This window comes from Entelurus aequoreus, linkage group LG02 (genome assembly GCF_033978785.1).
Source record: "Entelurus aequoreus isolate RoL-2023_Sb linkage group LG02, RoL_Eaeq_v1.1, whole genome shotgun sequence".
Lineage (NCBI taxonomy): Eukaryota > Metazoa > Chordata > Actinopteri > Syngnathiformes > Syngnathidae > Entelurus > Entelurus aequoreus.
The window spans coordinates 41,668,017-41,681,272 of NC_084732.1; the positions used below are offsets into that span (position 1 = coordinate 41,668,017).

The window sequence follows — 13,256 nt, forward strand, 5'->3', positions numbered from 1 at the left end:
CAAACTGTAGCACACAAAAAAGCACATTTAATAAAAAAAACTTTATTATGGTCTTACCTTTACTTATAAATGAAGTCCATGCGCAGCTCCTTTTGAACAAAAGCATCGATAACTTGTTTATAGAAGTCTTCCTTATCTTTCTTCAGTTTTAAAAGTCTCTCTGTCTCGATGGAGATCTTCCTTTAAGTATTACCTCCTGCTTCGATTGAAAGTCCAGTTTGGAAAACTGTTTTATTTTAGATACGTAATCCTCCATGTTAAAAGTTCAGGCGAGAGGAAATACGTTACACACATACAGTTGTTGACAAAATACACTGTACATTATATACCTCAGCTAACTAAACTATGGAAATGTATAATATAATTCATACAGCAATATGGTCTCACTGCACAGCAGGCCAGCAGTTAGCCGAGTCATTGCGCAATCCATGGTGAGGCTCAACTCAGTGACGTGCCTCAACTGGCTGGTGACTCACCGCAAGTCTCTTCTCAGTATTTGAACGGCAAATGTGAAAATTCAGCGATTTAGAATAAAAACAATCTAAACTGGTGAAGTTAAATGGAAAATAACTTTATAGTATAATCACTGGATACATATAACAATTTAATTTTTTTTTTTTCTTTTTACATTTTTTTTGTTTCCATGATGGCACGTGAGGCCCCGCCTCACCTGCCTCCCCTGACTGCACGTCACTGAAGTGTATCGTGTGTTTTTTATGTTGATTTAATAAAAAATAAATACATTTAAAAAATAATAATAATAAAAAAAAATTGCTTTATGGGTGTGACTGTGAAATGGCCAGGCAGCGTGTATGATGCCCACATCCTCGCTATCTCCGCCATTAGTGCGCAGCTGAAAGATGGAACCATCACCTTGTGTCCCAAACAACTGCTGGAAGATGAAGATCCGGGCTCTTTTTTTATTTGGGGTGACCCAGCTTATCCCCTGACGCTATATCTCACAAAAGAATACCCCAACAGCGGAGTCAACCCACAACAACAATACTTTAGGTATTCTATGTCTAGATTAATTGTTGTAATTGTTATAAAATATTCTTTATCGCATTGTCTACTTTCTCATGTCGATTACATATTTGATTAATTTATGATGGCTCAGGTGTGATTCACTACAGTAGGGCCCCACAGCACACTAAATTCCAGTTTATTGAAATACCACAACACTGGATATTGTTCAAAGGAGATACATTTTAATTTAAAAACTTGCACATAAAATGCAAAGCAAACTATTTACAATATAGCTCTTTTAAATAACAACTTCACAGTGAAGTAAAGTCATCTACTGGACAGCTTGGAGCAGATGGACGCTCAGGTGGATTTTATTTTTCAATTTTTTTTCCCCGCGCATGTGTACTAGGTCGCGTTGCGCGGGCGGACGGAGGGGTGCAGGGATCTTAAACGGTGGCATTGTTGTGTGTGGACACGGATAAGATTAGGTGTAATTTACCCTGGATAACCTTATCCGGCTTAGTGTACACAGGGCCTCAGATACTAACGGCAAGATGTGTATTGAGAATGTTTTTACCTCGTTAACCTACACCAGAGCAGAACACGAGTAGATTTTGTACTGCGGCTTTTGCAGCTGACCTGTGTTTTGCTTCTGCTCACACCTGGCATGCTTTTTATCTAGGTGAGCAGCATTTAGTGCCTCTTTTACACTCATTATCGTTACAATGTTCAAACAATATCGCAGGCCGGTCGGTGCCTTTCCACGGGCCATTTATTTAACCACGTGTCACACTCCATAAATAAAACAAGATTAGATAGATTGTTGGAATGCTGCTTTCTTTCTTTTTAAGTTGTCAAAAAAATGTAGCTTAGATTGTTTTCATATGAACAAATTCCTTGATATTATCGTGATTGTTTACATGTTTTGCTTGATAGATTTATGTTCAGATTCCTAGCATTCAACTCACCCGTGACCCTGAACAGGATAAGAAAATAATATATGGTTAGATTATTTCCTGATGCTCGGAAAAAATGTGAACAAGAATACATTTAAATCACTAAAATCACGATATTGCTTAATTTGTTGAGAACCAAATAACTAATTCAAAACCACAGAAGACAGTCATCAGGGGTCCCCAAACTTTTTGACTCAGGGATGACGTTTGGTTTAAAATAATTTGTCAGGGTTGTGTATGTATGTATATATATATACATATATAAATATACATATATACACATATATTTTTGTCTTGTCCCCACAATTTCCACCTCTGTTTTTCAATTTCTTCTTTTTTAAGAAACAAGTCCATGTCAGAAAACCAACAAATTTAGCTGAACTGCACCAATTTTGTTAAGAGGAGTGGTCAAAAATTCAACCAGAAGCTTGTGGATGGCTACCAAAAGCACCGTAATGCAGTGAAACTTGCCAAGGGACATGTAACCAAATATTAACATTGCTGTATGAATACTTTTGATCCAGCAGATTTGATCACATTTTCAGTAGACCCATAATAAATTCATAAAAGAACCAAACTTCATGAATGTTTTTTGTGACCAACAAGTATATGCTCCAATTACTTTATCACAAAAAATAAGAGTTGTAGAAATTATTGGAAACTCAAGACAGCCATGACATTATGTTCTTTACAAGTGTATGTAAACTTTTGACCACAACTGTATAGATGTGTGGATATAAAAGTATTCACATTGGTTCATATGGCTCTAAATATCAGAGAAGTACTTTGACACAACACTATAAAAAGAGTTGTGCACAAATAGAGCTGTTTTAAAGTCTATTCTCTTAGCAACAGGAAGCCAGCATGCTAAAGTTGTTTGCCTAGCTTTTTAGCTAATTTTGTATGTTTAAACCTACTTAACCCAAAACCAGTGAAGTTGTCACATTGTGTAAATCGTACATCAAAAGTGAATACAATGATTTGCAAATCCTTTTCAACTTGTATTCAATTGAATAGACTGCAAAAACAAGATACTTAACATTCGAATTGGAAAATGTTATTTTTTGCAAATTTTAGCCCATTTGGAATTTGATGCCTGCAACATGTTTCAAAAAAGCTGGCACAAGTGGCAAAAAAGACTGATAAAGTTGAGGAATGGGTCACCACTTTGTGAACAAATGCCTGAGCAAATTGTTTAAGAACAACATTTCTCAACCAGCTAATGCAAGGAATTTAGGGATTCCACCATCTATGGTCCGTAATATCATCAAATGGTTCAGATAATCTAAAGAAATTACTGCACGTAAGCAGCAACCCACACAGCAAAAACACTCCGTGGCGGATCCCCCGCGCAGGTATCGCGCTTTCCGGAACGGAACCGCGAAACGGACCCGCATCGGCGTCCATTTGCACTCAGGAACGTATCCGCCACGGCGGCGGGTAGCTGATCCGCCGTGGCGGCGCGTTGCATCCGCATCGCACCCATGATCAAAGCCTTATTTCCGCGGCGGGTGCGGCGGGTGCGGCGGGTGCGCCGTGACGGCGCGCTGCATCCGCTCCGCACCCAAGATCAAAGCCTAACCTCCCGCCGCGGACCAGCAACGGACTCATAAAAACCCTGGCTCATCTGGCCGTGTTGGACCCCTTTATCTTATTTTCAAAATCCCTTCTGTTCTTGCTGTAGGATAAAATAGGAAACTAAAAAAATCACTAAGCCCTACTACAGCAATATAGGCTTACATATGCATTGCCTTGTATTTTTAAACTAACAATATTGTCAATAGGCAGAAACAGAAAATGGTCAATTCACTCTATAAAGTAATTATATATAATATATATTTAAAAAGTAAATATACATATTTAATCTATTAGGCTACAACTTCAAGGAAACACTGCTCCATGCACAGCTAACATATCAGAAAATGAATAACTGGTGAATGACAAGAAGTCCAATAAAAGGTTGTTTATTTATACATATACATCTCTATTCCTCCTGAGGAGGTGGAAGCGGGACTCGTCTCCTCGTTGCCCGATCCCCCGCCAAGCTGAACCACCTGATGGCGTGTTTGGTGACCTCAGCGTCCGTGGCTGACCTTGTCAACACATTTTTACTCACAGCACCTGTAATCAAACAAGATTACAAGACAGATACGTTTATGTTTATGGTAGGAAGCATCCAAAGCCAAGTATGCTTACACAATACAAAATATGTGATAGGTATTAAGGAGATTACATTTGAAAAAAAAAAAAAAGACTTAAAGTTACTGGAGGTGGTTAAAATAAGGTGCGTAAACTATGAATTTGTGATCAGGGTATAGGTGTGCAAGACATCCAAAATGTTTAAACAATATCGTTATTTGGTTCCTTGATCAGAGTACTTGTTTGGCTCTGTTGGATGACGGCGGCGGGGGGTTGGGGGTGGGGGGCATAAATAAATATCCATAACCCAACTTTGGGAGGTTGACATTGTTTTCTTATTATATTTGTACTATCATTCTATGTTTGTATTCGTGTAGGCCAGGGGTGTCCAAAGTGCGGCCCGGGGGCCATTTGTGGCCTGCAGGTCATTTTTTAACGGCCCCAGGGCACATTTTTTAAAAATACGATCGAAATAAATAAAAAACATTAAAATGGTATTTAAAGAGCAAACAGGTGAAATGTAACAAGAAAATGTAGCAATGTTTACTCTAATCACACAAAGCTGCCATGTAGGCTGTTTCTTTCTTTAAAAAATAATAATGAATCAAAATCAATGTCATTATGAATTATTGACCTATTCAAGGCTTAAGAAGTTTACCTTCGCAATCAGCTGGTCTTGGTTGTGCTTAATAGTTTCCAGCTGGCTAAGGATGTGGATTACCTCAGGCGCTTTTGACAAACAGCAGTATAAAATTAACATGTTTCAGTGTTTATCCTCATTACTCATAATCCTGACATTAGCTATTGACCTTAGTTAATGACAAAAGTTATTGACAAAGTTTGAAGAAAATATGTGATTGCTTGTGAATTTGAATTTTTTCCAAAATTTGTGGCACAGAATGACCATCCGGTATTTGTCAGTTATTGCTCACCAGAGCAGGAAATGTTGTCGGCCATTCTTCCCCCTCGCCATGTTGGCCTGTAGGCCAGGCTGGATCCAGGCTCCTCTGTCTGCCACATGTTGAGGGCTGCTGGTGAGGGGGGTGGAGGGAGTCGAGGAGGGACTGCCGTTCCTAGTGAGGTGGGCATTGTGAGAGAGCCATCAGTTAACCATGACTGGTAATACCCAAGGGACCTATCTATACACTAATATTTCAGAGTTCAGTCCCTACCTTGTGTAACTCTCTGCATGTTTAATGCAGTGCTGGTGAAGGCATATGAATGCGTCCTTCCCCATGGTGAGGTGCTAAGGGAGATAAATTGGTATTAAATGATTGTGATCTGTTAACCATGGTTACTGGATGCTGAGATATTATTTCAGAGATCAGTCTTTACCTAGAAAGTTATCTCCAGTTGAGGAGTCGAGTTGACGAGTACTCATGACTCTTGCTGGCACTCGGTGAGACGATGGAGCTGGGAGAAGGGATACAAGGAGAGGGGAATATCTTTAGCACTAAGAATGTTAACCATATCTTTAATATTAATGTGGTGGTTTTGTTGTTTTCGATGTTAAGAGATTATTCCTTACTCTGCCTGTGCAATTGGTTTGCCAACCCCAGAGATGTGAGGTCACTATTTCCCGGGTCTTCTTCGCTATCATCTGAGTCCCCGAGACGATGCCTGTTGGGTAACAATATCATTAGGATTATTGCAATACCAAAATTGCCAAATATACATATAGTACAAGCATCTCTGGTCTATTTTTGAATGCTACCGGAAATAACCTTCCTATTACTGTAGAAACATGACAAAAACAAGACAGAACACACTTACACTGGCTTCCTGTACCTTTTTTCTGGCAGCTCCTCGTTCTCTGCCTCAGATTGCAGGTCTGAGGTGTTGCAGCCCTTTCCATATTGTTGCATTATTTTTAATGCGTCTTTGTAGTTGTCTAAAATTGAATATGTTAAAATGAACATGAGTTTCAAATTAGCTGTAGAGCTGAACAGAATATTATTATTATTGATGATGATAAATCAGGTCTCTCTCTTACAAGAGACCTGGTCAGAACATAGACACAATAGGTTATTCCAAGCATAAAGAGAAGCAACTATGACGTTATTTTGAAACAAGAAGATTATGAATTTGCATACCACAAGTTCGGACAACAGAAACGTCAAATCTTGGCCAGTTTGGCTCATGCTGCTCCTCATTTAAAGCGGCCCTTTCAATTCTGTCTGTGTTTTTATAGCTGGGCCAGAAAACCATCCTATCATCATACCATCCACTTGGGACAACCGCAATGTCCCTGTTCATTATAAATTTAATCAGATGAAAAGGCACCCTTAATGTAGAAAGAAAGAAAAGGGGTATTTATTCATCGTCAAAGGAACAACGTGGACAAAAGCATGCACAGGTGTTAGTGTATACAAATAAGCAAGTAAGATGAGCTGAGATTTTACCTGAATGGTGCCCCAAGGTGATAAGAACTATAAGAAAGGTAAAAGTACAGGTCATAATAGTCAGAACTTCAGCTCAATCGTAAAGTAGGGTTTGAAATTATGGGTGTAGTGTATACAGAGATCAGTCCCTACCTTGTGTAACTCTCTGCATGTTAAATGCATGTGCTGGTGAAGGCATATGAATACATCCTTCCCCATGGTGAGGTGCTAAGGGAGATAAATTGGTATTAAATGGTTGTGATCTATTAACCATGGTTACTGGATGCTGAGATATTATTTTGGAGATCAGTCTTTACCTAGAAAGTTATCTCCAGTTGAGGAGTCGAGTTGACAAGTACTCATGACTCTTGCTGGCACTCGGCGAGACGGTGGAGCTGGGAGAAGGGATACAAGGAGAGGGGAATATCTTTAGCACTAAGAATGTTAACCATATCTTTAATATTAATGTGGTGGTTTCGTCTACAACGCTAAATATATCCTGTGGTGTACCTCAGGGATCAATATAGGACCTAAATTATTCAATGTCTAGATAAATGACATTTGTAAAGTTACAAAATATTTAAAGTTAGTATTATTTGCGGATGATACAACAGCGTTTTGTTCAGGAGAGAACACACAGAAGATAATACAAATAATAACAGAAGAAATTAACAAATTAAAAAGATGGTTTGACAAAAACAGACTATCTTTGAATCTCAGTCAAACTAAAATAATGCTATTTGGTAACAGTAGAAAAGAAAGTCAAACACAAATACAAATAGACGGAACAGAAATTGAAAGAGTAAATGAAACCAAATTTCTAGGTATAATGATTGATGATAAATTGAACTGGAAATCTCAAGTAAAAAATATACAACATAAAGTAGCAAGAAACACGTCAATAATGAATAAAGCAAAACATGTTCTAGACAAAAAATCACTTCATATTCTCTACTGTTCACTAGTGTTACATATCTGAGTTATTGTGAAGAAATATGGGGAAATAATTACAAAAGTACACTTCATTCATTAACGGTGTTACAAAAAAGATCAGTTAGAATAATATATAATGTTGGATATAGAGAACACACAAATCCTTTATTTATTGAATCAAAGATACTGAAATTCCACGACATAGTGAATTTGCAAACAGCTAAAATTATTAACAAAGCAAACTATAACCTGCTACCCAAGAATATACAACAATTATTCTCAAAAAAAGAGGAGAAAAATAATCTTAAAGAGAAATGTAATTTAAAACATTTGTACGCACGTACAACACTTAAGACCTTCAGTATATCAGTATGTGGAATTAAATTATGGAATGCATTAAGCAAAGCAATCAAACAATGTACTAATATGATCAATTATTTATGCTTACATGTGGAAATAATAATAATAATAGTAAATAAAATAATAATAATAAAAAAAGGTAAATAAAGCATAAAATAGTCTCTAATAAATTAATTAAATAAAAAACAGCATATAAAATATATACACCAGCAAATTATTATTAGCCTTTATTTAACCAGGTAAAATCCCATTGAGATCAAAGATCTCTTTTCCAAGGGAGACCTGGCCAAGAGGGCAGCAGCAAGGTTACATTAAAAACAGTAAACTAATACATAAAACATCACATTTACGACATTAAAACTTGCTCACATAACACATGTGCATACAGACAAGGTAGACTGCAGTCCTTTCACAGAAGCTTTAAACTCATTCAACGTAACAAGGGTTTGAAGTTTAATATTCGATTGTAGGTTAAATTAAATAAAAAAAATTTAGATCAAGAAAAAGGATCCTTAATATGTGCAGCAATTTTTCACACTCACATCACCTCATTTTATATTTTTTTCTACAATTAACTATGCCAAAAAACACATAGACATACCTTTTTTTTGTAATGGAAACAAAAACAACATGGCGTCACACACAGCTAGTCCACAGTAAACAGGATCTCGAGCTCCACTAAAGAACAAAGAAAGAAATAATACACACTCATATTAATGGCAAATAACGGCTGTTTCCACTCCGTTAACGTTACGTTGTTGACTAACGCAGTAACGTTAGCGACCTGGGCCTAAACAACACTGACAATAAAGTACGCTTTCGTTTCAAGCAGTTGGAAATATGTGGAATATCGTAGCATGTAACCTACACACATTCACAGCGTCTAACAAAAGATGGCCTAAGTTAACTGTATTGAACTTTTTACTCACCGGCTTCACGCGGGAAACTTTCACATTCTGGAGTCGGGGTCCCCCGGAACACAAAACACAGATAAAAGACAATTTTACAATAGCACGGCGAAAAAATGACCGTCGTTGTGTGGGTTTTTTGAGGAATAACACTCTTTTCCACTTTTCTTCGCTCGGGCCTCACCTCCCGCGTGCAGCCATTTCGAATTTTCTGAATACGTGACGTTAGACGCACGTCCCCATGCCAAGCATTCTGGGAGGCGGCGCTGGAAATAAAAGCCTTTTTTTTACAGAATATAAAGTTTTACTGCTAGTCCTAATATCAAACAACGTCATTACAATCATACATAAATGATGATGGAAACACAAAGGCTGATCTTTACTGCAAATGTAGCAATAAATCAATAAATCTATACTTACGTTCGTGTTCCAGCAAAGAAAGTCCAGAGCTCTTGGCTCATGCGCGTACACGCTAGTAGGCGCGTCCACGTCTGCGGGTGCAGACATTGGTCGGCTCAGCGCGCGTAGGCGGAGCCTATAACTCTAGGCGGCGCGCGCCGGTTTAGTTTGTCTCGTCCGCGTATGCGAATCAGACACGAGTCCGCTCAGGATCAGCTGTCTGACCGTACAATTTTCAGAGGCGGAGCTGTATCCTCTAGGCGGAGCCAAAACGAATGTGACAGTAACGCGGGTTGGGCGACTTGAAGGCGGATCCGTATAGCAGTCTTCTGCTGTGTGGGAAGGCTGAAAACCAACATTGAAGGTCCGTGACCTTCGATCCCTCAGGCGGTACTGCATCAAAAACCGACATCAGTGTGTAAAGGTTATCACCACATGGGCTCAGGAACACTTCAGAAAACCACTGTCATTAGCTACAGTTTGTCGCTACATCTGTCAGTGCAAGTGCAAAGCGAAAGCTATTTATCAACAACACCCAGAGACGCCGCCGACTTCGCTATCTAAGACGGACTGATGCAAAGTGTAAAAGTGTTTTGTGGTCTGACGAGTCCACTTTTCAAATTGTTTTTGGAAACTGTGGACGTTGTGTCCTCCGGAACAAAGAGGAAAATAACCATCCGGATTGTTATAGACTCAATGTTCAAAAGCCAGCATCTGTGATGTTATGGGGGTGTATTAGTGCCCAAGGCATGGGTAACTTACACATCTGTGAAGGCACCATTAATGCTGAAAAGTACATACAGGTTTTGGAGCAACATATGTTGCCATCCAAGCAACGTCCATGGACGCCCCTGCTTATTTCAGCAAGACAATGCCAAGCCACGTGTTACAACAGCGTGGCTTCATATCAAAATAGTGCGGGTACTAGACTGTAGTCCAGACCTGTCTCCCATTGAAAATGTGTGGCGCATTATGGAGCGTAAAAAACGACAACGGAGACCCCGGACTGTTGAACAACTTAAGCTGTACATCAAGCAAGAATGGGAAATAACTCCACCTGAAAAGCTTTAAAAATTGGTTTCTTCAGTTCCCTGACGTTTCCTGAGTGTTGTTAAAAGGAAAGGCCATGTAACACAGTGGTAAAAATGCCCCTATGCCAACTTTTTTGCAATGTGTTGCTGCCATTAAATTCTAAGTTAATGATTATTTGCCAAGAAAATTACGTTTCTCAGTTCGAACATTAAATATCTTGTCCTTGCAGTGTATTCAATTGAATATAAGTTGAAAAGGAACTGCAAATCATTGTTTTCTGTTTTTATTTACGATTTACACAACATGCCAACTTCACTGGTTTTGGGTTTTGTAAATACTATAAATTTTTACATTTGCCACCATCTTGGAAATATGCTAACCTCTGCTATAATAGCATCATAACGTTTTATTTAGCTAATGTTGTATGTTTACATCTACAAATAGTGCATTTTGGTATTTCCTTCTATCTGGTCACTTTGTAGCATGTAAACATTAGCATGCAAATGTTTATTGCTAGCTTTTTCGGTTCCGGTTCACCGTGCGTGACTGCTCGCCGTCTGTTCGCTGTTGCGAAAAAGCTAAGTAGCGCTCTATCTGTGTGCTTTTAATTGTTCTACAGCTTTCTTTATCACTTCTCAAACATTTTTAGTGGTACTATTTAACTTGCAAATCACCCGATCTCTGTCCCACCACCCTTTCCTCAGCTAGCTAGCTGCTAAGCTAGCGCGGAGAAAGGCAGCGCCGGTCAGTAAGAAGCTACTCCTACAGACCGCGACCACTTCCCTGAGGACAGCAGGAACTTCACTCGGTGACAGAAAACACTGTGAGTAATGGCTTCCTGCGCGTCTTGCACCATACTCACGGAGAGGTTGGCTCTGCTAGAGGGCCGTGTCCGCCAGTTAGAGCAGAGTAATGTCGTAACTTTAGATGTTGCGGACACATCTGCTAGCGTTAGCTGTAGCGAGCTAACTAGCCCAGCTTGTAGCAGTCCTAAGCGGCCTACAAGCTACGGTGTACCGGTTGAGACGCATAATAGATTTTGCTCTTTAGCTAGTCCTACACCCCAGTCTACCGGGCACCACACCTTAGTTATAGGGGACTCCATCACCCGAAACATAAAGCTTAGCAAACCAGCCACAATAAAGTGTATCCCCGGGGCCAGAGCACCTGACATTGAAGCTAATCTTAGGGAGCTAACTCGCAACAGGCCTAGTAAACACGTACGACAGGCTAATCGCACCACTAATTATGCGAATATAGTTGTACACGTTGGCTCCAATGACACTAGAATGAGACAGTCAGAGATTACAAAGAGAAACATAGCCAGGACTTGTGATCTCGCCAGAAAGATGTCCAGGCATCGAGTAATTGTCTCTGGCCCCCTGCCTGCGAGAGGCAATGATGAGAGATATAGCAGATTAGTCTCGCTTAACAAGTGGTTGGCTAGCTACTGTAGGCAGAAGGGACTAACGTTTATTGATAACTGGCCCTCTTTCTGGGGCAAACCAGGCTTGCTGATGAGAGACGGCCTTCACCCTAACCAGGAAGGCGCCATCATCCTGTCTAGAAACATAGACTACTATTTAAGTCTCACTTGACTGACTACACTAGAGCAAGCCCGGTCACAGGCAACTACAATGTCTGTTAGTCCGGGTGAGGAGTCAGTTAAGCTAGAACTAGCCAGCGCCAGGCTGGATAATCCATGTACGCATAGCAATTCTCTTAGAATAATACACAATTCACATAATGTTTTTTCTGTTGTGTCTGTGTCAGGGGTGGACATGCATTCTACTGAGGTGGCAAATTATGATATGTCCAGTCTATTGCAGCACCAAACAAACAATCGGAAAATTCCCGTCATATCAATTCCTAGATATGGTCGAAACTATTTAAAGTGCACTACGCATAATAAACGCAACATTGTTAATATTGCCACTACGGATAATCTTAACAAAAACTCGTCAAAACAGCCCAATACCTATAATATGGGCTTTTTAAACATAAGATCATTGTCTCCCAAGGCGTTATTGGTTAATGAGGTCATTAGAGACAACAATCTTAACGTCATTGGTCTTAGCGAAACCTGGCTCAAACCGGACGAATTTTTTGCGCTCAATGAGGCATCTCCTCCTAACTATACGAATGCGCATGTTGCCCGCCCTCTTAAAAGGGGAGGGGGTGTCGCACTAATATACAATGAAAATTTCAACCTTACCCCTAACCTAAATAATAAATATAAATCGTTTGAGGTGCTTACTCTGAGGTCTGTCACACCGCTACCTCTCGACCTGGCTGTTATCTACCGCCCCCCTGGGCCCTATTCGGACTTTATTAGTGAATTCTCAGAGTTCGTTGCTGATCTAGTGACGCACGCCGACAATATAATCATAATGGGGGACTTTAATATCCATATGAATACCCCATCGGACCCTCAGTGCGTGGCGCTCCAAACCATAATTGATAGCTGTGGTCTTACACAAATAATACATGAACCCACGCATCGCAACGGTAATACAATAGATCTAGTGCTTGTCAGGGGTGTCACCACCTCCAAAGTTATGATACTTCCATATACTAAAGTAATGTCCGATCATTACCTTATAAAATTTGAAGTTTTGACTCTTTGTCAACAAGCTAATAATAATAATAACTGCTATAGCGGCCGCAACATTAATGCTGCCATAACGATGACTCTTGCTGACCTACTGCCTTCGGTAATAGCACCATTCCCAAATTATGTCGGCTCTATTGATAAACTCACTAACAACTTTGACGATGCCTTGCGCGAAATTATTGATAGTATAGCACCGCTAAAGCAAAAAAGGGCCCCTAAAAGGCGCACCCCATGGTTTACAGAAGAAATTAGAGCTCAGAAATTATCATGTAGAAAACTGGAACGCAAATGGCGCGCGACTAAACTTGAGGTTTTCCATCAAGCATGGAGTGATAGTTTAATAACTTATAAACGCATGCTTACCTTAGCTAAAACTAAATACTACTCAAATCTCATCCGCCTCAACAAAAACGATCCTAAATTTCTGTTTAGTACAGTAGCATCGCTAACCCAACAAGGGACTCCTCCCAGTAGCTCCACCCACTCGGCAGATGATTTTATGAATTTCTTTAATAAGAAAATTGAACTCATTAGAAAGGAGATTAAAGACAACGCATCCCAGCTACAA

General features: G+C 39.7%; 1 long non-coding RNA gene across 2 annotated transcripts; it reads right to left on the reverse strand.

The window, feature by feature from the left end:
• Positions 1-3,898: 3,898 nt before the first annotated feature.
• Positions 3,899-8,821, reverse strand: LOC133663266 (uncharacterized). 2 transcript variants are annotated; one of them, XR_009828275.1, is made up of 13 exons: positions 8,665-8,821; positions 8,337-8,413; positions 6,760-6,837; positions 6,596-6,670; positions 6,464-6,490; positions 6,155-6,345; positions 5,835-5,952; positions 5,590-5,681; positions 5,397-5,474; positions 5,234-5,307; positions 4,994-5,134; positions 4,720-4,790; positions 3,899-4,043 (listed from the first exon to the last, which is right to left on the reverse strand). It is a non-coding gene; the product is annotated as an uncharacterized LOC133663266 (long non-coding RNA). The 2 variants fall into 2 exon arrangements; XR_009828276.1 differs by lacking the exon at positions 4,720-4,790.
• Positions 8,822-13,256: the final 4,435 nt, after the last annotated feature.